At 41.3% G+C, this 27481-nt stretch overlaps 1 protein-coding gene across 1 annotated transcript in view; it reads right to left on the bottom strand.

Annotated features, from left to right (window-relative positions):
• Positions 1-27481, bottom strand: part of KIRREL3 (kirre like nephrin family adhesion molecule 3) — a 1393929-nt gene that overhangs the window by 984392 nt on the left and 382056 nt on the right. The gene's annotated exons all lie outside the window — the stretch shown is intronic.

Genomic DNA, 27481 nt, shown 5'->3' with positions numbered 1-27481 from the left:
TGCTTTTTATCTATAAGGAAGTATTACTAACAAACTTTCTTTTAATATGTTAGTAACATGTGTCTTGAGTAGTTGATTGCTAATTTGCACCTCACTTTTTTTTTTAGTGTAGATAACTTGAGTGCCAGTGGTTTATTTTTGGGATTTTTAGTTATAATTAGCAACATCAGTGTATGGCCATTAATAAAATAAATAAGAAATTGGGTTCTTTTTACAGCCATGGTAAAAATGGCCTTACGCATGGGAATGACCTGCATAAGAGAGTTCTATGCTCATTTATTACTGCAGCTTATTAAAAGGACCCTTAGTTACTGCAAAGAAAAGAGCAACAGGCCCAATGTTTAATCAGATAGGTCAGTGGTTCAGTAAACACCTGTTTCCACATTTAAAATGAAATTGGATATTCATCTCCAGCACCTAGATACTGGCCAACCCAACCCACCAACCCAAAAGTGCTATCAAGTTTGCAGCAATATTCAGACTGCTAATCAGATAACCAAAGGTAGGACACCCCTCGTATGGCAGCTTGACCTCCTAGAAGAACTAATGTGAAACTACCACTAGGAGTCGCTGGTTACATTTTGAACCCCATGCTGGCAGGGCAGGAGCCACTGGGGATCACTCTTGTCCCAGAACCCTCAGACACCTAGGTTTTGAACAGGTAGGGCCATAGGATGGGGCAAAGAAGGGCTCCTCTGGAGGGGGGGGGGGTAGGGCTGTAGAGAAAGGAGCTCATCAATGTGCAGATGATGCAAATTGTTGAAAGTGCAGAGAGCTGTGGAGGAAATATAGAAGGATCTTGGGAGACTAGAATCTTGGGTATCTATATAAGTGATACACCTAGAAGATACAGGTATAAAATGCTGGGTTCTGAGTTAGAAGTCACCCCCCACCCCCCCAAAAAAAATCTTAGAGTTCTTGTGAATGATATATTGAAATTTTTAGTCTAGTGCCAAAACTTCCAAAAGGCAAATAGAATTTTAGGGTTTACTCAAAAAGAAATGGAGAACAAAAATAAGTATATCATTGCACTTCATATTGATCCATGGTATGACCACACCTTAAGTACGGTGGGGCCCTCTTACTAAGCTGTGTAAGCGTTTATGTATGCCCAACGTGCGCCACAATGGTGATACCACTCGGCTACCGTGTGGTTCTTGCGGTAATTTCATTTTTGGTGCGCATCAGATATGCGCGTCTGCAAAAATAATTTTTATTTTCAGACTCGTGTATTGAGCACGTGCCAAGTGACATTTGATGCACATAGGTCATTACCACCTGGTTACTGCGTGAGACTTTACCGCTAGGTCAATGGCTGGCGGTAAGATCTCAGACCCGAAAAGGGACGTGCAGTAATTTTCATTTTGCCTCGCGTCCATTTTCAGCAAAAAGTTTTAAAAAGGCATTTTTTGCAGGTGCATTGAAAAATGATTCTGCGCGTGCCCAAAACACACATCTACACAACCGCAGGCCATTTTTCAGCGCACCTTAGTAAAAGGACTCCTGTGTAAATTTCTGGACTTCTGATCTCAAAAAAAGAATGCACTGAAATTAGAAAAGGTTCAGATAAGGGAATGTATCACTTCCCTTATGAAGAAAGGCTTAAAAGGTTAGGGCTGTTCTACTTGGAAATCAGAAAACTGAGAGGTTATACGATAGAAGCATATAAAAATCATAAATCAGGTGCAATGGTTAAATAGGTTTAACCTTTCAAACACTAAAATAAGAGAACACACCATAAAACTAACAATCAACAGATTGTAAAGAAATTGTAAAAAGTATGGGGGGGTTTTTGTACACAATACCCACTTAAGCTGTGGAATCTATTGATGGAGGATGTAGTCAGGGCTTCAAAAGATGTTTGGACAAATTCCTGGAGTAAAAGTCCATGAAACATTATTACCCAGATAGATTTGGGCGAGCCATTGCTTATCTCTTGAAATGATCTATGAAAAACTGATTAACATTTTGGGATCTGTCAGGCACTTGTGAATTGGTCTGCTCACTGTCCGAGACAGGATGCTGGACTTTGCATTGCCTATCTTATATTCATATGGTAACAAAAAGTGTGGGGGGGGGGGGGATGAAGGAATGGAGAATGAATGCCTGGGACAAGAGGGGGAAACTGAGAAAGGTATTGGTAAGGACAGGAGGGAGGGAATGAAAGAGAGAATGGTGGGCTGAGAAGTGAAAGACAGAGAGAGAGAGGGGGGATGGGACTTGATATACCACCTTTCTGTGGTTACAATCAAGGTGGTTTATATATTATATACAGGTATTTGTTTTGTGCCTGGGGCAATGGATGGTTAAATGACTTGCCCAGAGTCACAAGGAGCTGCTGTGGGAATCAAACCCAGTTCCTCAGGTTCTCAGGCCGCTAAGAGAGGGGGGGGGGGGAGCAGGAAAATTGGAAGAGATAGAGACTTATTGTAACAAAGAGAGAAACCAAAAGAATGACTGGTAGGCAGGACCATATTGACCTATAATATTTGCACCCATCAGTCCTGGCTCCAAAGAAGAAGTCAATGTAAACACAGAAGAACAATGTTTTATGGTTTGGAGGAGGCGACATTTCACTGCCGATTCTGTATAACATTGCTTTCTGAGCATCGAGCTTCATACACAAGGTTTCTATCTGGTAGCATATCGACAGACACAGGTTTTTTCCACAGACAATTTTAAACGACTAAAACGACTATTGAGGCAGGCTGGTTGGCGAAAACATGGCCGTGTCGAGTCTTTTTGAATTACTCAATTGATCTGGACTTGTCATGTCTCTTGAGCTACACAATAAATTTGGACTTTTTAAAATGCCTAAAGACCATATCCTTGTGTCATCTTTGTGACCCAACTGTCCTGTCCACTTCACCACCGCTACTGAAAGGAGATAGTGGGTTGAAGCAATTTCCTGTGCAACTGCACCCGTAGCACATCCCTTCATATGGTACTACTGGTAGAGAGAAAAGAAAGGACAGAGATAGAGTGTCTGATAGGCACACAGAAGGAAGACTAGGAGGGAGAGGGAGAGAGAGTGAGTGAGAGAGAGAGAGAGAGAGAGAGAGAGAGAGAGAGAGAGAGGGAGAGCGATGAGGAAAAAGGAGGAGGCTAAGAGAAAATGATTAGTAGAGTCAAGGAGGGAGGATTGAGAGAGAGAAAGAGAAGGATGAGACAAGGAGGGGGGGACTCAGAGAAAGTGCTGGGATTGCATTAATGTTGAAGTTGGGGATGGACCTGGCATAGGATGTGGGTCAGGCTGGGGAGAGGAGGGCAAAGTAGTATGAACAAGCTCCTCTTTATAAATATAGAGACAAGTATTTATTTCTGAGTTAGGAAGAATAGAGGAGAGAAGTTGCAATTTCCAAGTTAGAAAATCAAAAGAACAAAAAAACTTGAGAAAGGAGTCTATAAAGAATCGTAAGCGTCTACAACCATAGAAGCTCCCAGTGATTGTCTGTAGGGCCTTAGCTATCCCTGGAATAGAACAAGCTCTATTTCCCCCATATAATTGCTTCTTTGACACATTAGCTTGCGACATGGTCAGTTTATGATAATGCATGTTATCACAATTAGTAATTATTACATTTTATTCATAAATAATTTTTCCTATTCTATGCCTAGGGAAAACATATTTATTGAATTTATTGTATTTACATTTATTTCCTATCTCTTCCAATGAGTTGTTAATGGTGGGTATGGTGGCTAATACTTTAAAACACCATTATTTATCAATATTGCTATGTAATAACATATTATGTATAGGAGGTCATTTTAGAAGGACCTTTCGAACACTAACACAAGTATTTATACATGTATAAATAGCAGGTTTTCACTTGTAAATATGCCAATGCATAGAAGTAACACTACTGATGTGTATGTTGACAGTATACACAGTTCACAGTTTTAGAAGGGGTATCTTCTCAGCATGGTTTGGAATGGACTTGAAAAGTATGAAATCATTTCCAATTTTTCAACAGCAATACATGCATATTTTTAAACATCTGCTGTAGATATCAGTAGTTACATTTGCTCGGGGGCAGGTCTAAGTGTCGGCTAGCATTTCATTTAGACCAAGGGTTGACAGGAATGGTTGAGGGGAAAATTGTGCTTACCTCTGTGATATTTTAAAACAACCACTAAAGTTCAAAATTTTGCGTTTTTGTAGCTTTGCTCCTTATTTGGTTCCACTTCAATGCCCAGTTTTGTAAAATTTGGCAAAACAGTTTACACTCGTAAGAGCTGGCACATGTGTGTTCAAAACCCCAAATGATGCTGCTCTTTTTTTATCATGTTTCATTGTAAAATGGCTGTTCCAACTGTGCATTCACATGTGTTTTCTATGAGATATATTGGGGTTACTGACTCTCCCAGTCCCCGGAAAGCCTTTTGTAAAATATTCAGAAAATTTTGCACATTCTGACTTGGATGTTCCCAGGGCCAGTCTTAGCAACTGTGGGGCCTTATGCAGACCAGTTCAGTGGGTCCTCCTGTGCCTGCCCCCCCACCCATGTCAGCCCACACCTAACCCTGCCCGCCACCATAAACCACCTCACCCCATACCTTGATATGCGTCCACTGCATTCCAGTGGAGAGCGGCAGCAATTTTCATATCCCGTCAGCTGCTGAGCTCAGAGCCTCCTCGCTGATGCATCCTGCCCTTGCAGAAGCAGGAAGTGACATCAAAAGGGGGCGGGATGCAGCAGCGAGGAGGCTCTGGGCTCAGCAGCTGACAGGATATGAAAATCGCTACCACTGCCTGATGCTCTCTACTGAAATGTGGATGCACATTAAGGAAGGAAGCAAGGAGGTGTCCAAGACAGGCGGACAGATGTGCCAGAGATGCGGGGCCCCTAGGAGCACCAGGCCCTGTGCAACCGCCCCTGTCGCCCCTGCCTAAGACTGGCCCTGGCAGTTCCTTTACCTAGACTGATCACCTATACAAAACAGGCCATAATCACACCAATACAACATAACAATCCAAGAAAATATGTATATAATAAATAATAATATTAAGCATAACAGCAAAATAAATGTATAAAAAATAAAATTTCAGATTAAAAGCAAATGTTCCTACAAACACCATCATTCTTGTTACTGTTTAGGCAGTGCTGTGGCCGTACCAGGAATGCAGTGAATAAATATATAAAAATGAATAAATGTATTGATGTCGGCTCTAATAGAAGGCAAAGTGAAAATGCCAGAAAAGGCAAATATTATTGCAACATTTCTAACTCCCGAGGCGTTGAATTCCAAAGCCTGGGGCTGGCAGTTGAAAAAGGTCACCTTCTGGCTCTCTCCGGCTTGCAAACTTTTAATGAGTTAAGCCTGAGAAAAACCTTTTTACTGGAATGCAATAATCTGCATGGGCTATAGTGAATTAAACACTCTGCTAAATGAACAGGGCCATTTTGATATAATGTTCCAAAGATCAACACCGAGTACTTAAATTGAGTTGGACTGCCAGAGGAAGCCAGAGATGAGCATTCAATGTAGGACAAACATCATCAAAAGGAGTATATTCACTGATGGTGCAGGCGGCATTGCTCTGGCCGATCTGAGGTCACTGAGCTCTCTTTATTAGGAGCCCAAGATAAAGAGCATGGCAGTAATCCAGCCATGAAGTAATGAAGGCCTGGGTTTCTGCATCAAGAGTTTTCTAAGACAGGAAAGGATTTAACTACTGGAGACAAAACAATAACAATACCTAAAAAAATATATCATTCTTAGTTATGTCTAAAATTTGTTGGTCACAAATCAAATGTGAATCCAAGATGGTCCTAAGAATCCTGGCTGGTTCCTCTGTGGTTCGTACTTTCCATTCGTATTGGTGGCTACTATAAGAGAGAAGGAATCCGGAGTTAAATATGCTCTGTTTAGAGGTATTTTAGCTTAAGAGGTCCTTTTAGTAAAGCTTAGTGCATGCTAATTCTGTTAGTGCACACTAACTCCAGGATTCTATATATGGTGCCTGAATTTCTGCGCAGAAATCAAAGCGTATTCTATAACAATGCGCATAACTTAATTGGTTAACTAGCTAATCTGCGATGTTAATTGGATGGTAGCAAGCAAATATCAGCAGTAATTGGAATTACCGTATTTTTCAGACTATAAGACGCACTTTTTTCCCCCAAAATTTGGGAGGAAAATGGGGGGTGCGTCTTATAGTCCGAAGGTAGCGATTCCGTATCACCCTCCCCCCGAGTTCGGGATCGCCCTCCCCTACTCACGTCAGCGATGTTCCCTGGTGGTCTAGTGACGTCGTGGCAGAAAAGAGCCCCCCTCTTTCCTGCCCAGCGTGCTGCTCTCCGTCCTCCTCCGTCCTCCTGTATGCTGCCTGACAGTCTCGGCGAGATTCAAAATGGCCGCTGAGACTCTCGGCGGCCATTTTGAATCTCGCCGAGACTGTCAGGCAGCATACAGGAGGATGGAGGAGGACGGAGAGCAGCACGCTGGGCAGGAAAGAGGGGGCTCTTTCCTGCCCCGACGTCACTAGACCACCAGGGAACATCGCTGACGTGAGTAGGGGAGGGCGATCCCGAACTCGGACAAGATGCACCGGAGCACCTAGGTTTTAGAGGAGGGAAAAAGGAAACATTTTTTTTTACTATTTCCCTCCTCTAAAACCTAGGTGCGTCTTATGGTCCGGTGCGTCTTATAGTCCGAAAAATACGGTAATTGAGATTTACTCGCACAAATCGCGAAGTGTATTCTATAATGTAGTGTGCCTAAATTCTAAGTTACATAATTGAAAAGGGGAGTGACCAGGGACGGGGCATGGGTGTTTCTAAAATCAATGTGCATTGTTATAAAATACAGTTGATCTGCACCTAATGTAGGCGGCGGGATTTACATCAAGCAAAATATTCCTTAAATGGATGTGACCAAATTTGGTCACGTAGAGAGCCACTTGGCATATTCTATATACTGCATGGAAATTTAAACCTATAAAATTTAGGTGTATTTTACAGAATATGCCTAGGTGTATTTTTTTTCTGTATGGATTTTTCAGGCACCATATATAAAATATAGCTCTAAATGCTACAAAAGTCCCTAAGTATAAACTGGGCTTCTTAGCATTTATTTCCAACTTTATTTAGGATTTGCTATAACGCCCAGCTTGCACTACCCCCACAGCAGGTCTTTCCCACTCACTGATGCCGCTTTTAGCACGGTGGTAAAATAGCCCCATTTTCCATATTTCCTATTAATTGCCATGCACTAATTTCCCCATTAGCTTATGGCAATTAGCACATGAGCCCTTATTGCCACCTATTTTGTAGGTAGTAATGGCTCATGCACTAACCACGAGCTAATTGATTAGCGCATGATGATGTAGCTGTGCTAACTGATTAGGAGATTTTATATATGGCGCCTAAAAAAATTGGTGCTGAAATCAATGCCAACTAAGAGTATTCTATAATCGGCACCTAGATTAAGTGCCAATTACAGAATACACTTAGTTGATATTTCAGCACCTAAATCTGCGTGCATCCATTTACACCAAGTAAAACATGGCGTAAAGCCCAGCATGTAGCTTTAGGTGCACCGGGCCATATTCTATAACTAGGCACCTACATTTCAGAAAGCCCATGAAATGCCCATTTCCCCGCCCATAACCATGCCCCTTATTGCCTGCATGCGTTAGAAGTTCGGCGCACATCATTACAGAATACACTTAGTGAGCTGTGCGCCTAAATTCTAATCGGTGCCAATTAGTGCTCATTATTGCTTGTTAAGTGTTGATATCAGTGCTCATTAGCTTGTTAAGCCAATTAAGTTATGTGCGGTGTTATAGGTGCCTAAATCTAAGCGCACTGTATAGAATCTGGGGCTTAGTGTAGAACATTCCTACTATCTACTTGGGTAGCGCACGCCGATCCCTATAATTATCGCGAGATGTCTGAACGAGCCTCATGCTAGTGCTTTTTAACCTGCGGGAAGTACACATTAGTGCTACTGCAGCTTAGTAAACGCACCCCTAAGTTTGCTATCTTTCATCACAGTGCTGCATCTGACAAATGAGCACTAAGGAATACCAACACTTTCTACATAGCTGAATATCATCAGTACACCTTCATCCTGGAGGTCTGAATAACTTGCCCAAATGGAAAAGTTTAAGAGGTGGAGATATCAAGGTCTGGTAAAAGTCAGACTTCTATTGCAGCATAATTTACTGATGGGGTCACCAGCTGATGCCAGCTCAGTACTGCATGTTACTGGCTCCCCCAGTACAACAATAACAAAACTTGTAATCAACCTCACAAGCAACATTATTGCTCCATTATTGCTAATAGTTTTAAATATCAGCCAGATTATCTTTCAACCAGAAAAAAACACTGTAATCATGGGTAAAATAGACCAGTCTCCTGAAAGCATGAGGAATTGTCAATAGCATGAAATACAGAACTGAGGACATGTTGAACCCCCATTTTATTAGCCTCGTGGTCCAGATTGTGATGTTTGTTTCAGGTATATTTTCAATTGTGTCTCTACTGTTCTTTTAGTAAGTTTTCCTAAAAATGTGATACTGAATAAAATTTAGTCAGAATTTTTAAGCCAACATAGAGCCTTTTTAAGAGTGGAGAAATTGGCACCTTTTCAGTTTAGATAGGAAACAGTCTTCCTGTCTGCATATGTTTATTTTACTCCAAAGAAGTTCTAACATTGGTGCATTTTGGCTCCTAAAGACTACTGAAGCAGGTGGGTTCAGTCTACAAGTTGTAGGCTTTCACTCAATCAGAATGGCATTTAGAGTTCTTATATCCAGGTCAGAGAAGGATGACAATGAATGATCTACACAGGGAAGAACATATGTCAATAAGCATGGAGCCTCATCCACATCTAATTTCTGCCTGGTTTGAAAGATCTTATTTGCTCTTCAAAACCTGGGGAAAATAATAATAATAAAAAACCCTGAATTACATTCCAGAGAAGATGGTTTAAGAAAACTCTTTACAATTGAGAAAAGCTGTCTAGACCTATCAGAGCCTGATCAAAGGCATTAGGAAAAATATTCTTTTTGCTGCAACAATAACAGCCTTATACTTCTTCAGTGCCTACTGACGTTGATTTTTATTTATGCTGCTTTGAGATTTACGCCAAATGCACTCCAAATGATGGCCCTGTTATTTCATCTGCAGCTGTTCAGAGAATCAAGGGGCTGACTTTGAAGGAGCAGCAACACAAGATCGCAAAGGTGCTATTTCATGTAATTTCTCTTCAGATCTAAACTGTCTTAAAACACAGAGAGTTTTTGTAGCAGGTAAAGATACTCTTCCTTGTCTTTCATATCTTCTGAAACAAATTGTTACTTTAAACCTCTTGTGTTCTTTGCCTGTTTGATGTCTTCTCTATCTTATCCCCTCTTTCAGTGGCTCCCAACTATGACCTGCAGAACCCTGGGAATCCGTGAAACCATCGCAGCCAGGTCTGTGGATGCTTGAACACCCCAATGTCAAGCAAACTCTTTGACTGTGTCCAGGGAGGGGCAACTTCCATTTGATTTAGCACCTCCAATCATTTTGAAAAGTTGGCTGTAATGCGTTACAGGGGATGCAGAGAACATAGAGACAAGGCAACACCCCCCTTCTTTTCCTGCTGATAAAACCCATGTGAGCAGAATTCCGAGGCAGCAGTAGAGGTAGCATCAGTATTGGCTATGGAGATGGTGATAGCAGCATCAGTAGCCCCTGGCGAGAGAAAAATGTGGGGCAGATGCGGGGGTGGGATCAGAGGAAACTGTGCAGGTGAGAGAGAGAAAGAGAGAGAGAGAGAGAGAGAGAGAGAGAGAGAGAGAGAGAGAGAGAGAGACTGAAGGGAACTGGTTATGGAGAAGAAGAAGAAGAAGAAGAGGAAGAAGAAGAAGAAGAAGAAGAAGAAGAAGAAGAAGAAGAAGAGAGAGATAGAGACCTGTGGAAACAGGAAGAGGACAGGAGGTAGAGCTACTAGGGACAGACTTGGTACTGAGGATGGAGGGGCCTAGGAATATTGGAAGAAATGAACTAGGTGTCCCTGAATCTATGGATGTTGATGGTGGTTCCATGCAACCAAAAATATTGAGAACATCTACACTATTTGGTTAATTATATGCCACCTAAGTACCTGATTTGAGTAGTACAGTTATTTATTTTTGAAAAGTGAATAAATAAATCCTAGCACTTTGAGAGATAATTGAATGATCTGACCATAAAGGAGTAACATCTCCGATATAAATTGTAGGGGGTGGTCTTAGAACAATTTAAAAAAATAAATCCAGTGTCTGTCCTTAAACATGGGTTGGGTAATCCACTATCCAAGAGAATCTAAATTAGTTGTTATAGCCAAAATATCATTTACAGGACTCGAAGGCAGACTAGAAGCTGAAGTGTTTCATAAGTACATAAGTACATAAGTAGTGCCATACTGGGAAAGACCAAAGGTCCATCTAGCCCAGCATCCTGTCACCGACAGTGGCCAATCCAGGTCAAGGGCACCTGGCACGCTCCCCAAACGTAAAAACATTCCAGACAAGTTATACCTAAAAATGAGGAATTTTTCCAGTCCATTAATAGCGGTCTATGGACTTGTCCTTTAGGAATCTATCTAACCCCTTTTTAAACCTCCGTCAAGCTAACCGCCCGTACCACGTTCTCCGCAATGAATTCCAGAGTCTAATTACACGTTGGGTGAAGAAAAATTTTCTCCGATTCGTTTTAAATTTACCACACTGTAGCTTCAACTCATGCCCTCTAGTCCTAGTATTTTTGGATAGCGTGAACAGTCGCTTCACATCCACCCGATCCATTCCACTCATATTTTATACACTTCTATCATATCTCCCCTCAGCCGTCTCTTCTCCAAGCTGAAAAGCCCTAGCCTTCTCAGCCTCTCTTCATAGGAAAGTCGTCCCATCCCCACTATCATTTTCATAAGTACATAAGTACCGCCCTAACACTTCCGGCAATGAATGTCCAGAGTCTAATTACAGCGTTGGGTGAAGAAAAAATTTTTCCTCCAGATTCGTTTTAAATTTACCACACTGGTAGCTTCAACTCATGCCCTCTAGTCCTAGATTTTTGGATAGCGTGAACAGTCGCTTCACATCCACCCGCTCCATTCCACTCATTATTTTATACACTTCTATCATATCTCCCCTCAGCCGTCTCTTCTCCAAGCTGAAAAGCCCTAGCCTTCTCAGCCTCTCTTCATAGGAAAGTCGTCCCATCCCCACTATCATTTTCAAATTAGGAAACTCAAACTGGCAAACGAGATGTTGATAAACAAGAAGAGTTTATTTTGTAGTTAGTTTCAATTTAAGTCAATAAACGTTTGATGCCCTGAGACTGAAGGATTCAGGTTTGAAAAACCAATAGCTTTGAATCCAAAATCAAGAACACTCCTGTCCTGTGACTGTCCCATTCTCCACTCTAGGTCAACCTCTTTCAGTCAAGATTCAGCTAAGTGTGTGTCCCTGGATTCTATATATGGTTCTCTAATTTGTGTGCTTAAATCTGGGTGCACGACCATGATATATGTTCAAGTTAATTGATTAGCAAGTCCTTAACTAGCAATAAATGAGTGCTAAAAACTTTTTATTACAGTTAATTGGCATCAATCAGGATTCGTACGTGCACACTATTCTATAAGGCACCATGCCTAAATTCCATGGCACATATCTGAAAAGGGGGAATGGCCAGGGGGTGTCAGGGGCATTCTTAAAATTTATACAAGCAATTACAGAATACTGCCTGGACACACCTAAGTTGTGCACCAGCATTTACATCTGTTTTCAGCAGTTGTAAGTCTGGCACCCAAAGTTAGGCATGAGATTAGCTCTTAAGTGATATTCTTTAAAGTGCGTGTATGATGACTTCTCCCATCTGATTTGGAACACACCGAGAGAAGCTATTGGAGCACCTGAATGAATCTTGGAATACACTGAGAGAAGCCATGATTGGAGTACCTGACTAAGGCTTGGAATACACTCAGAGAGACTATTGGAGCATCAGAGTGAGGCTTGGAATATACTCAGAGAAGGTATTGGAGGTCCAGAAACTTGGAATAAACTAAGAAAGGCTATTGGAGCACTGGCTCCACTGCTGCTTTGAAATCAAGGCTTAATAATAACAATATCCAACTGATCCTACTAAAAGTTTTTACAGAGCCCCAAAAACCTCAGCGGTGCACCTTACATATAGAAAGCCTTTTAATGCAAGGATTTATAGCACCCAACTCGTCATCAGTTCTCAAAGGGTTCAATGGTCAATTTATAATCAGTTTGCGTCTTAATTTCTAAACTTTCCCATGGACAATATCTTTATCAATAATGTCAGATTTACAGAGATTTTGAAATAAAAACTTCTTGTTACTTGTACTTATCTTGAGCAGAGCATATATTCGCTTTTCCAACACATGTTCACCATATCTATATCCTTTTTAGTAAAATGGTGGCAAGGCGGCAGCTCATTAGATGATATATGTCATCCATACAACCACAGAGCCCATCAAAAAGGATACATACTATAAATATTGTTATCAATGAAAGGACTCAAAAGGAATTATAATAGGGACACCCAATCTAACTCATTATTTAGCCCAGGTGGAGACAGAGTGTTTAAGATATATATTCAACGTTGTTCCTGGTAGTTAAGAAGTTTCTCAATATCACCCCCTCCTCTCCTAAATCAATTATATCAATAATTCTCCAATGCAAGTCAGAGATAGTGTGTTTGATATTGTACAGTAGGGGCTGATAATACTTTCAATTTGATCCAAGATTTATGTTCAGCAAGTCTGAATTTAATGGATCTACTAAAACGTCCAATATAAACTTTATTACAAGGGCAGGTCAGAGTGTAAACTACATTGTTGCTATCACAATTTGTATCTGCACAAGAATGTATAGTCTTGTTAGTTAAAGGTACAGTCCAGGAAGTGCCTACAATAGTAGAACTGCACCATTGACAGTGCATGCAAGAATGTGACCCCTCCGTGACTGTAAAACTAATTCATAATCGAGACACTTATAAGATAGCATTTCTCAATTGTTTTACCATGTTTATATGCTACTATCGGATGGTCTTGAAAACACTGATGAACAGAGAGCACCTCCCAATATTTATGTATCAGTGTTGTCACAGTCATGGTACCTGAAATATAAGGCAAAACAGCTACAAGGTGGTCAATTTCAGTGGTGGTCCTATATTGGAGGAGCAAATCTTGGTTTGCAAGCTTGGCTCTCAAAAGCGTTTTCTTAATCACTTTATAGGGATAACCTTGAGCAGTTAAACGTTGGACCAACTGTTGAGCATTTAATTCAAACTGAGCTGATGTAGAACATAATTGTTTTATCTTTAAAAACTGGCTAATGGGTAAACCTCTTTTCAAAGTATTACAGGTTAATGGGTTACAAAATAGTGTAGTTTGTATAGTACTGTCACTTTTGTAAATTCTAACATCCAAAAAAAATCAATTGTCTGTTTGTTAAATGTCATACAGGCTTATTTTCAAAAGAGAAGGGTGCCCATCTTTTGACACAAATCGGGAGATGGGCGTCCTTCTCTCAGGGTCGCCCAAATCGGCATAATCGAAAGCCGATTTTGGGCATCCCCAACTGCTTCCTGTCGCGGGGATGACCAAAGTTCCCAGGGGCGTGTCAGAGGCGTAGCGAAGGTGGGACTGGGGCGTGCCTAACAGATGGGCATCCTTGAGCGATAATGGAAAAAGAAGGGTGCCCCTGATGAGCACTTGGCTGACTTTACTTGGTCCATTTTTTCTTACGACCAAGCCTCAAAAAGGTGCCCTAACTGACCAGATGACCACCAGAGGGAATCGGGAATGACCTCCCCTGACTCCTCCAGTGGTGACTAACCCCCTCCAATTCTGAAAAAAACAACTTTAAAAACTTTTTTTTGCCAGCCTCAAATATCATACTCAGGTCCATCGCAGCAGTATGCAGGTCCTTGGGGGGGGGGGGGGGTGTCAGCGGAGGCATTGCAAAGGCGTGGATGTCCTTCTTTCAAACATTTTGGACATCCTGAACTGCCCCCCCCCCCCCCACAGGGATGGCCAAATTTCAAGGGAGTGAAGTGGAGTGGAGGAGTGGCCAAGTGGTTAGCCAGAGGTGGCTGGTTCAAATCTCACTGCTGCTAATTGTGATCCAAAATCCAAATAAATAAATAAATAAAGGGGGTGTCAGAGGCATAGCAAAGGCATAGACATCCTTTTCACAGAAACATCCACATTTTGGACGTCCTCGGGACGGAGGCATAGCGAAGGCGCCTAACACTTGGACGTCCTTCACCCATACTCAAAAAAAAAGACGTCCCTGACGAGCGATTGGATGTTTTCACATGGATTTGTGTTTTTTTAAGGTTGTAAGGTATGAAGCCATCTTTGGTTGCTCTGCACTGGCTTCCCCTCCTTAGGAAGGAAATCATGTGCAAATGAGCTAACAGCGAGCAGCTCATTTGCATGCAATTTCCTTCATGCATGCCCCTTCCTTTCTGAATCACTAAGGGGTCGGTAAGGGAAGGGCTTTTTCCGTTCAGTTAGTGCATCAGTTAGTCCACTGCAATGCCCCCTAGGGTGCCCGGTTGGTGTCCTGGCATGTGAGGGGGACCAGTGCACTACGAATGATGGCTCCTTCCATGACCAAATGAGTTGGATTTGGTCGTTTTTGAGATGGGCGTCCTCGGTTTCCATTATGGCCGAAAACCGGGGATGACCATCTCTAAGGTCGACCATCTCAACATTTAGGTGTCCCCGACTGTATTATCAAAATGAAAGATGGACGCCCATCTTGTTTCGATAATATGGGTTTCCCCACCCTTTCGCAGGGACGTCCTGCGAGGACACCCTCAGGAAAACTTGTGCGCCTCGTTTGATTATGCCCCTCATAGTGAATTGTAAGGCAGTGGTGAGTGAATTTATCCAAATTAAACATTCTTGTAACTGTATAATGGTGTCTTCCCAGAGAAAAGAAATATGTTGTCCAAAAAACGATTATATGAGTATATACACTGGGTATTCCCAAAAATGATGGCAAAGTTTAATTTTTTTTTTTGTTACATTTGTACCCCACACTTTCCCACTCATGGCAGGCTCAATGTGGCTTACATGGGGCAATGGAGGGTTAAGTGATTTGCACAGAGTCACAAGGAGCTGCCTGTGCCTGAAGTGGGAATTGAACTCAGCTTCTCAGGACCAAAGTCCACCACCCTAACCACTAGGCCACTCCTCCACCATTTTTGAAAACCAATGAGACAAATACATATATTTTTCTTCAAAGTTGAAACAAATAATGTGGCTGTCAATGGGGCTAAGGAAGCCCTTATAGCAACTCCTTGAACTTGTTGTATGAATTGATTTGCAAACAAAAATAATTTTTTAATGATCAAAGTGGCCAATTCAATTAAAAAGGAAGAGGAAATTAGTTGTGGTGGATCCCAACTGTCCAACGCTTCTTTTAGCACTTGTAACAGCACATCATGTGGAATATGAGTGTATAGTGAAACTATATCCATTGACACAAATATAATCTCTTCTGATACCTGAATGTCCTTTATTTCATGCAAAAAAAAACGTGGGTGTTATTAGGAAGGGTATGGAGTCCAGGTGTGCGGATGTTATAATGCCGTTGTATCGCTCCATGGTGCGACCGCACCTGGAGTATTGTGTTCAGTACTGGTCTCCGTATCTCAAAAAAGATATAGTAGAATTGGAAAAGGTACAGCGAAGGGCGACGAAAATGATAGTGGGGATGGGACGACTTTCCTATGAAGAGAGGCTGAGAAGGCTAGGGCTTTTCAGCTTGGAGAAGAGACGGCTGAGGGGAGATATGATAGAAGTGTATAAAATAATGAGTGGAATGGATCGGGTGGATGTGAAGCGACTGTTCACGCTATCCAAAAATAATAGGACTAGAGGGCATGAGTTGAAGCTACAGTGTGGTAAATTTAAAACGAATTGGAGAAAATTTTTCTTCACCCAACGTGTAATTAGACTCTGGAATTCGTTGCCGGAGAACGTGGTACGGGCGGTTAGCTTGATGGAGTTTAAAAAGGGGTTAGATAGATTCCTAAAGGACAAGTCCATAGACCGCTATTAAATGGACTTGGAAAATTCCGCATTTTTAGGTATAACTTGTCTGGAATGTTTTTACGTTTGGGGAGCGTGCCAGGTGCCCTTGACCTGGATTGGCCACTGTCGGTGACAGGATGCTGGGCTAGATGGACCTTTGGTCTTTCCCAGTATGGCACTACTTATGTACTTATGTACTTATGTGTAGTATCCTGTAAGGATGACCGAGATTGCTTTGCTAAGAGGGCTAAAAATAGATCAACAAATTTACTTAAAGGTTCAAGTACAGTATCTCTCAAACCACTATAGGACGACCTGGAGGGTTAAGATTACTCTTATGTATTTTAGGTACAAAATATAATTGAGGGGTCTTAGTTTGTAATTTCATCAGAAAAAAAACACATTTCTTTTTGTTTGATCATATTACTCAAATATGCCTGAGTTACTACATCCACAATGGAACTTTGAATATCATTCAGAGTGTCCTCTGAGAGGACATGGTAAGTAGAGCAGTCAGCTAACTGGCACCTTGATTCTTGTAAATACAAAGAAGTAGGCCGTACCATAGTAGCTCCACCCTTGTCTGCTCTGAGGATCATCTCTCAAAGTCTGAAGTGCTAGTCTCTGTTCCCGGGATAGATTTCCTCCATGAAAGCAAGAAAACTTTGTTTCAAAACGTTGAAGTTCTTTAATTAGTAAATCATGGTATACTTGTATTGCTGAATCTAAAAGACCCGATGGATACCAATTAGACTTCAACTTAATGATTGATACATCAGTTATCTCAGAGCGATGTTCAAAGTACTTCTTCAATTATAACTTGTGGATAAACTGTTCAATGGCTAGTCTCATACAAAAGGAGTCATAATCTACTGTCAGTAAATAACTCAGTCCCAGCTCTAATGTGGAAATGGAGCAATCAGCAATCAATGTTACTGTTGTTCTTTGCTCACACGTACTCTGGTGCAGGGTCCCCTCTGTTGTGTCTGATTGTAAAAATCTGTCCTGAGTGACCATCAATTGTGTCCATGAGGGCGGCGACCTCCCTGAAAAGGATGATCTGATTTAACAGGTTCTGAATGATGGTCAACGTCACTATAGTCTGAATCTGATGAAGATGAAGAATCATACATTGTTCTGATGGTCAAACGTTCTTGTTTATCCTTACTAATCCAGGTATAAATCTGATTAAGTTAATAATCCTTTTCATCCCTCTTAAGTTTTTTTAATTTAGGTTCTTCTTTAAGGGGTCATTTTACTAAGCTGCATAAGAGTCTACGCGCGCCCAACACATGCCAAAATGGAGTTACTATCTCACTATCAAATGGCTCTTGTGGTAATTTCATTTTTGGGGTGCATCCAATACACGTGTCTGAAAAATATTTTTTTATTTTCGGGCATGCGTAACGGAAGCGTGCGAAGTGACATTTGGTGCGTGTAGGTCATTACCACCTGGTTACGGGATGAGTCTTTACCACTAGGTCAATGGCTGGTGATAAGGTCTCAGACCCAAAATGGACACACAGCAATTTTCATTTTGCCCCACGTCTACTTTCGGCAAAATTTTAAAAAGGCATTTTTTACAGGAGCGCTATAAAATGGATTAGCGCGCTGAAAGCCCATGCCTACACTACCGCAAGCCATTTTTCAGCGCACCTTTGTAAAAGGACCCCTAAATGTTTTAATCTTTTGTTGTAAATCAGCATGCATTTTATTGAACTCCTCTGTGTCTGTTCCTTGTTTTATTTAATCCAAGATGACATTGGTGGATGCTTTTAAATCAGTTTCTAATTTAGCCATAGATTCTACAATAAGTAACATCAAGTCCTTGCTGTACTTGTTAAGAATGGCATTCCATTTGTTGACAAAGTCTGTGTCTGATACAAATAGTTTCGGAGGTTTATGAACTTCAATCCTCTCAGAATCATATGTACTTTTACATAATGAGCTACATGTAGGCTGGCTCATGTTAAGCGCTTTTTTCTTTTTTTCTTAGCTCTTTAATACTTAAATTAATCATAAAACCATTTTGAGCATTGGGTTATTTTCATTTCAGTTCTCAAGCTTCTAAAGCTGGCAGCTGGATTATATCCTTGTTAATGTGGATTTATAACTGACTAGAATGAATGGGCCAACTGGTTTTTATCTACCATTACCTATTGTACTCATATGACTACATTGCATGCTGTTATTAACTAATGATCCTACACATCTTACAAGAGAAATACAAGAATGCAATTGCCAAAAGATACAGTGACCCACTGGGACCTCCAGTGGAATTAGGTTTACCAGCTGGCTGCATTTCTGCCATAAAGACTAATCCAGTCCTGGTAGTACTTCACTACACACATGAGCTAATAGTACTGTTTTCCTAGGGAAATGAGAATTACCTTTTATTCAAAGGACTAGGTCAGCAGAAATGCAGCCAGGTGACAACCCTACATGAAATCTGATGTTCTAAACCAGTCTGTCAGAAAGCGTAGTCCACCTTCAGTTGGTTAGTCACTGCATAACGACACCATCCAGGAACAGATCATTGTTCAATGATATGAACTGTTCAATGGCTCTTCCTCAGAGCCCAGTGGACTGTTCTTTGCTTTAACTAGACATAGAAAATTAAAATAGATATTTAACTGATCAATGATGACCTCTAAGACACAGGGAAGTCTTATATAGGAAACCTAAAGGCTTCATTTATACAAAAGTGCTTGTACCACTCTGGGTCCACTTTAAAGAAACCCATGAATAACTTAGCATGCCCATAATAATGCTACCATCACTGCAACCTTTGAAAATGTTCTGCATGAGTACAACAAAGCTGAAAATGTTTTTTTCTACTGTGGCAATATTAAATACAGCATAGCAATGTACAAGGCAATCATCAAAACAAAAGTGACCAAAGATATGACATTATTAGGGAAACCCAATATTGCTCTACTGTTCTTCATTCCAGGGGATGGAAAAAAAAAAACAGAGTGAATATTAAATTCATAAGCACAGTAACTGAATAATGAGGTGAAGAGAGATTGCCAGCATGTGGGAGACTGCTGTTTCTGATGATATTTTATTGGCTAAATTGATAGATGGAGTTTCGAGGCATTCATCTAATTAAATACAGTGTAGCAGTCCTGCTTTCAAGCATTTGGCAGAAGTCTCTCTGAAAGGCAGAGACTAGACTTTTGCATATAGAAAAAGTTTATCTCCTGATTTTTTGCTGATACTTGTGAGCTTGCAGCACAGTGTTTAATTTCTTGTAACACTTCATAGTTGGTGACACTTTAGTAAAGCAGTTTACAATACAATCAATAAGCTATCAGAATAGAAAAATAAGAAAATTACAAACGCCATAATTACAATTTAAGAAATGTGAGAAGAGCTTAAATAATAATAATAATAATTAAAAAAAACCCTAAGGGGCCCTTTTACTAAGCAACTTAAGCATCTACACATGCCCAAAATGCTCCAAAGTGGAGTTACTGCTCGTCTACCATGTGGCTCTTGCGGTAGTCATTTTTGGCATGCATCCGATAAATAATTTTTATTTTTGGACGCGCATATTGGGCGCGTGCCAAGTGGAGTTTGACATACTTAGGTCATTACTGCCCAGATACCGCATGAGACTTTACTGCTAGGTCAATGGCTGGCGGTAAGGTCTCAGATCTAAAATGGATGCATAGCAATTTTCATTTTGCCACACGTCCATTTTTGGAAATTTTTTTAAAAAGGCATTTTTTATAGGTGCGCTGAAAAAAATGAGTCTGTGTGCATCCAATACACGCGTCTACACTACCACAGGCCATTTTTCAGCGTGCCTTTGTAAAAGGACCTCTAAAAGAAGAAGAAGACAGCCTTAAGACAGATATAAAAGAAAAGATAAAGGAGTCCCAGGTCCCATATTCAAAGCCAACAGTCTCAAGATCCCCGAAGACCCAAAGGAACAAATAAGTCTTCAGTGCCACCTTACAGCACTGATGGTTCATTTCCACCCTTAAGTGGCATGGAAATGAATTTCATTCTAGTGGACCAAAGAGAAGTAGTATATCTAGTAATAGCTAATCAATGTTGGAAATAGAAGAGATAACAGATTAATATACAGAGAACAGAGTGATTGTGATGAAGAGTAAGGAAGGAGCAAGTCTGAAGGATACACAGGTAGACAAGTAGACAAGATTTTATGGATCAGAGCCATAACCTTAAACCATACGTGAAAGCTTATTGGAAGTCAGTAAAACCTTTTGAGAACTGGACAAATATGATCGAATCTACTGGAGCCAGTCAGTAACCTTGCAGCAGTATTCTGTGAAACTTGTAGCTTTTGGTTACTTGGAGTGAAGTAGTTCAAATATAATGAATTCTAATAATCTAGATGAAAAGCAAAGATTAATGTTCTTGTATCTTTGCTGGAGAAATACATTGTTTCGGACCGTGTTGTTCAAAGTATCAACTATGAACAGTTAAATTTTGCAGTCTGTGGTTCACAGGTTAACAGTGAACTTCAGTTTTCAGCCTAAGGGGCCCTTTTACTAAGCTGCTTAGGCGCCTACATGTGCCCAATGTGCGTCAGTTCAGAAATACTGCCCAACTACCGTGTGGCCAGGGCGGTAATTTCATTTTTTATGCATGCCCACTATGTGTGTCATAAAGTGCATTAGTTGCAATTGTACCAATATTTCCAACACTTTGGATGCAAATGGAAGATTAGATATGGGTCAATAATTTGCAGGGATATGAGAATCTAAGAATGGATGCTTCCAGGACAAAGGGACTTTTCCTGTAGAGAGACTTGTGGAACCAGACAGAAAAGCTCAAACTGAATGTTTTTGATCGATATAGGAGGAGAAGTGTCTGCTGATGTGAAAGTGCATGAAATGGAACAGATGACTTTTTATAAAGTAAATCCTGTAAGCTAGCTGAATGAGCTAGGAAAACAAGCTAGGAATGGGAAGGGAAACAGTGTAAATCAACAGACGAAGACAAAGGCTTCCTAATGTCCATTACTTTCTCATGAAAATACAAGGCCAATATATTTAATGAGGGACTGGATTCTCAGAAGTCTGACTGGGAGAGATGGATCTTTAGATATTGCTGAAAATCATTTGTAGGCTCCTAGTTTTGAATAAGCAGCTCTCTTTGCCTGCGAGATCTATTTAAATAAATGCCTTTGCAATGATTTATATTTGTAAAGGTCTCTAGAAGACTTGTCTTTCCAGAGCCTTTTAGCATGATGCACCTGTCTCTTCAAGAGCTGGAGCCCTGAGTGATTTGTGTGGAAATGACTAGAACACAAGTGTGCATTTATCTGCCTAAGGGGTCCTTTCACTAAGCTTTGGTAAAAGGGGGCCTAAGCTAGCAACAGCACTGTTAATGAGTGCTGAGGTCCCCTTTTACCACAGCGGGTAAAAGGCTGTCTCTCTCTCTCTTTTTTTATTTTTAAGAAATGGCCATGCGGTAAGTGAGCCACTTATCGTGTAGCCATTTCAGGGGAGAGCATTTACCGTCACCCATTGAGGTAGTGGTAAGGGCTCCTGCGCTAACTTGGTGGTAACCGGACAGTTCACGGCACTGCCCAATTACCACCGGGTAAACACCAGCACTACAAAAATAGAAAATATTTTTTGTAGTGCCAGAAATGATGCATGCTGGAGATGGGAACTACTGCTGGGCTCCTGTGGCAGCCAGGCAGTAGTTCCTGTTTGGCGTGCAGTAAGACTGCAGTGGGCTTACCACTGCTTACTAAAAAGCACATACCTACTTAACTTACATAACAGGGCAACTCTATAAATTGGTGTCTCCATTTAGGTACCCCAATGTTATTCACTTAGCACCAATTCTATAACAGCATCTTGGCGCCGTATAGAATACTAGTGTAAAGTTGACATTGACATGCCCATGATTAGGCATACCATCTTCTGCTATGTCATGGGCAGGTGTAAGCTGGCACGTCAAACTACACCAAGTAATGTGGGTAATTGATAGTATTCCATAAACTACGCATGTAGGTGGAAGACACAACCATGGCTCCATCCACATGTACACCCCCTTGCACTTAGGCACTAGTCTATAAGATAGCACCTAAGTGCAAGGGGGTGTGCATGTAGGTGGAGCATGGGTGGAGCCATGTATGTGTCTTCCACCCATGGCTCCACCCATGGGTGCATGGTGTGCATATATGTGCTTAAATGTCAATTGATGTTGCCTTTGATGCACCACATATGGATGGAACATGGAATGTGCTCCCACTTATGGGAGAAATTCTATAAATAAGGCACTAACAATTAAGAGCCAAACACTCACATCAATCCCCAAAATCCATTTACACGCTATTCTGTAAATGTATGCATATCTTACATGATGTACATTTCACAGGTCTGCATATACATGGCTGGAGTCTGGACAGACTATGGGTGGGACTCATACACATTCAATTTATAAGTTATGCTCGTATCTCTGCTATTTAGGCATGGGAATTTACATTAACTGCTTAGATTTTAACTATATAGGCAATATATCAAGTAAAATTGAACTTGAACAGCAGCTTTATAGCTGTTGCAAGTGTTCACACTTGGGGACACATACATAGGATCTTTAAGGAAGGTGAAGGAATAGTAGATGTCATGGATGGGCAGACTGAATAGGCAATATGGAGGCTGATATTGAGACCGTCGGAGGGAGCATATGTGGTGGGAATGGGGAGGGTGGGCACTAGGCATACAGGTCTGAGTCATATTAGTTATACAGTGCACTCCAATTAAGTGCATGTCATATAAGCGCATGCTCTGTTTTTTGGCGCCATCAATTTCTATGGGGACAAACATCAGTTTAGCGCACCACTGATAAGTGCAAGATTCATTTATATGCATGGGTTAAGACTGCTCCTCTGCAGGAAAGACTTTGCATAAGCGCACGCACGGAATATGGAAGCCGATTGGCGCGTGACAAAGGGGCGGTAAATTTGAAATTTTGTTGGTTAACTGCTACAGGCAGAAGAAGCAAAAGAATGTTGTTAGAGTGTACACTGGAGTCGTCATCGTCATCGTCGCGCAACTGTAAGACTTTAACACTGGCTGAACGAATAGAAGTTCTTAAAAAATTAGAAAACAAGCATCTATTGCTAAAGAATATGGTGTCAATCCCAGTCAAATTTCACGTATCTTGAAGCAGAAAGACCAGCTTCTGGAAGACTGGCAAAACAATACAAATCCACAACGGAAACGAAAACGGGCGGGAAAAGCTGAGGAGGTAGCAGATGCTCTTCTTCAGTGGTTTTCTCAAGATAGGAGCAGACAGTTTCCTGTCAGTGGTCCACTGCTTAAGGAGAAAGCTAATCAGCTAGCTGAAAGTCTTGGACTAACTGAATTCAAAGCCACTGTTGGATGGTTGGAAAGATGGAAGGAGAGGAACAACATAAAATTCAAGAAACAGCATGGTGAAAAACAAGATGCTATTGACTTTGGTGCTGAAAATTGGGTTGTTTCAGTTCTTCCTACCATCTTGAACGAGTTTGCACCTCTTGACATTGTCAATGCTGACGAAAATGGTCTCTACTGGCAAGCAATTCCTGATGGAACACTTGCATTCAAACAAGCCGAAACTACAGGAAGTAAAACGTTGAAGGACAGACTGACGATCCTCCTTTGCAGCAATCTGGATGGGAGTGAAAAGATGGAACCACTCGTCATTGGAAAGAGCAAATAGCCCCGTTGCTTCAAGAATGTTAAGCAACTTCCTGTGTCATATGAGGCTAACGCAAATTCATGGATGACTGGGGAAATTTGGAAGCAGTGGCTAAAGAAGTTAGACACTATAATGCGGGCACAAAAGTGTCAGATTTTGTTGCTTTACGATAATTGTGCTGCACACAGTGATGATGTCAGGCTGTCTAACGTCAAGGTAGTCTTCCTGCCACTAAACACTACCTCTCTGATCCAACATATGGATCAGGGCATAATAGCCAATTTCAAACAACATTATTGGGCTCTTATGCTACGTCGTCTGATGAGCATTATGGATGACCAGACTGGCAAGGATAAACGTGCTGTTGAACTGGCTCGTAATCTATCACTGTTGGATTCGCTACAAATGCAGAAAGAAGCCTGGAATCATATTACACAGGCAACCACTGTGAACTGCTACAAGCAGGCCAACCTTGTTAAGGATATGGAGAGGGATGAAACAGATGCAGCTGTTGCAAACGCGTCAGATGAACAGGCTATTGACATCCCAGCCAGTGTTATTGAAGAGGAGTTTCATTACTATGTAGCTGTTGATTACAATCTACAAACAGCTGACGACAGCACTGATGTCCACGTATGCGCCTACACGCAGGCAACGGCTGATGATGAAATGAGCAGCGAGGCACATGCTGATGAAATTCAACAACGTCCTGTCACTTTTGCAAGAGCGCTGGAGAGTCTCAATACCGTGCGGGCCTATCTGGAGGCCACTGGATGTCAGTGCTATGACAGTTTTTACCCTCTGGCAGATGTAGTCTATGGAACTCACAGACACAAGAGTGTACAGAGGACTATGACTGATTACTTCAAGTAAGCCTAACGTCAGTTAACGGAGACTGTATAATGTCAGTTAAGGGAGACTGTATACTGTCCATATAATAAACAGTACTGTACATATGTTTATCAGATGTCAAGCTTCTTTGGGTCACAACGGTTAAGTGCACGCTCTGGTTAATTGCATGTACATAAGTACATAAGTAGTGCCATACTGGGAAAGACCAAAGGTCCATCTAGCCCAGCATCCTGTCACCGACAGTGGCCAATCCAGGTCAAGGGCACCTGGCACGCTCCCCAAACGTAAAAACATTCCAGACAAGTTATACCTAAAAATGCGGAATTTTTCCAAGTCCATTTAATAGCGGTCTATGGACTTGTCCTTTAGGAATCTATCTAACCCCTTTTTAAACTCCGTCAAGCTAACCGCCCGTACCACGTTCTCCGGCAACGAATTCCAGAGTCTAATTACACGTTGGGTGAAGAAAATTTTCTCCGATTCGTTTAAATTTACCACACTGTAGCTTCAACTCATGCCCTCTAGTCCTAGTATTTTTTGGATAGCGTGAACAGTCGCTTCACATCCACCCGATCCATTCCACTCATTATTTTATACACTTCTATCATATCTCCCCTCAGCCGTCTCTTCTCCAAGCTGAAAAGCCCTAGCCTTCTCAGCCTCTCTTCATAGGAAAGTCGTCCCATCCCCACTATCATTTTCGTCGCCCTTCGCTGTACCTTTTCCAATTCTACTATATCTTTTTTGAGATACGGAGACCAGTACTGAACACAATACTCCAGGTGCAGTCGCACCATGGAGCGATACAACGGCATTATAACATCCGCACACCTGGACTCCATACCCTTCCTAATAACACCCAACATTCTATTCGCTTTCCTAGCCGCAGCAGCACACTGAGCAGAAGGTTTCAGCGTATCATCGACGACGACACCCAGATCCCTTTCTTGATCCGTAACTCCTAACGCGGAACCTTGCAAGACGTAGCTATAATTCGGGTTCCTCTTACCCACATGCATCACTTTGCACTTGTCAACATTGAACTTCATCTGCCACTTGCACGCCCATTCTCCCAGTCTCGCAAGGTCCTCCTGTAATCGTTCACATTCCTCCTGCGACTTGACGACCCTGAATAATTTTGTGTCATCGGCGAATTTAATTACCTCACTAGTTATTCCCATCTCTAGGTCATTTATAAATACATTAAAAAGCAACGGACCCAGCACAGACCCTGCGGGACCCCACTAACTACCCTCCTCCACTGAGAATACTGGCCACGCAATCCTACTCTCTGTTTCCTATCTTTCAACCAGTTCTTAATCCATAATAATACCCTACCTCCGATTCCATGACTCTGCAATTTCTTCAGGAGTCTTTCGTGCGGCACTTTGTCAAACGCCTTCTGAAAATCCAGATATACAATATCAACCGGCTCCCCATTGTCCACATGTTTGCTTACCCCCTCAAAAAAATGCATTAGATTGGTGAGGCAAGACTTCCCTTCACTAAATCCGTGCTGACTTTGTCTCATCAGTCCATGTTTTGTATATGCTCTGCAATTTATCTTAATAATAGCCTCCACCATCTTGCCCGGCACCGACGTCAGACTCACCGGTCTATAATTTCCCGGATCTCCTCTGGAACCCTTCTTAAAATCGGAGTAACATTGGCTACCCTCCAGTCTTCCGGTACTACACTCGATTTTAGGGACAGATTGCATATTTCTAACAGTAGCTCCGCAAGTTCATTTTTTAGTTCTATTAATACTCTGGGATGAATACCATCAGGTCCCGGTGATTTACTACTCTTCAGCTTGCTGAACTGACCCATTACATCCTCCAAGGTTACAGAGAATTTGTTTAGTTTCTCCGACTCCCCCGCTTCAAATATTCTTTCCGGCACCAGTGTCCCCCCCAAATCCTCCTCGGTGAAGACCGAAGCAAAGAATTCATTTAATTTCTCCGCTACGGCTTTGTCCTCCTTGATCGCCCCTTTAACACCATTTTCGTCCAGCGGCCCAACCGACTCTTTGGCCGGTTTCCTGCTTTTAATGTATTTCTTTGGTCCCAGACCCTTGCACTTAAGCGGATTGCACTGTACTCTTATCAACAAATAATGGCTTACAGTGCATTTAGATAAATTGCAATAGCTGCATCTTGGGTGACACTTTAAAATATTTTAAACTCAATTATTTCAAGCACTTGCCAATGCTAAACCACAAATACACATAAGGAAACAATTCAATTATATTAAAAGATGTTTTCAGAGGCAATATCTTAAATAATTTAAACCTGACCAGATGCAAGTCTGGTATAAAGACAAACATAAGAACATATCACATCCTGCAAAATGTTCTAAAAGCCCACCTGATGTTATGGCAAATTACTATAATTTAGTAGAAATCTTTTAACTTTGTTTTTTTTTTGACAAATGGTTTATTAATTTATAATAAAAGGGGTAAACAGCCCTGAAATGCTTTTTTTTTGTTACATTTATTGCAGTTTATAAAATACACAGGAAAAATTGTCTAGAAAGCAAATAGCACTTTACAAACATGAGATTTAATCAATCTCATAACAAATATCAGTCTAAATGAGTCCCTTTTCCAGAACACTGATGGTGGAGATCATTATAACTACAATAAAATAGTAATAATCATAAGCACAAAAGAAGAGCCAAACTCGTTGGGAATTGGTAGAACTAGAGGATCTGAATTGAGGTTGCAGGGGTTCTACTTAAGAATAAGCTCAAGAAGTACTCCTGAGTGAGGTGGTGAAGAAAAAAATAGTAACATAATTCAAAAAAATGCATGGGACAAACTCAAGAAGGGGCATTTTCTATAGGACAACTAAGTCAGACTTTGCACGTTTTGCGCTAAATGTCCCAAATCCATACAGAA

Source organism: Microcaecilia unicolor, chromosome 12, assembly GCF_901765095.1.
Source record: "Microcaecilia unicolor chromosome 12, aMicUni1.1, whole genome shotgun sequence".
NCBI classification, from domain to species: domain Eukaryota; kingdom Metazoa; phylum Chordata; class Amphibia; order Gymnophiona; family Siphonopidae; genus Microcaecilia; species Microcaecilia unicolor.
This window is presented reverse-complemented; position numbering and strand designations above follow the sequence as displayed.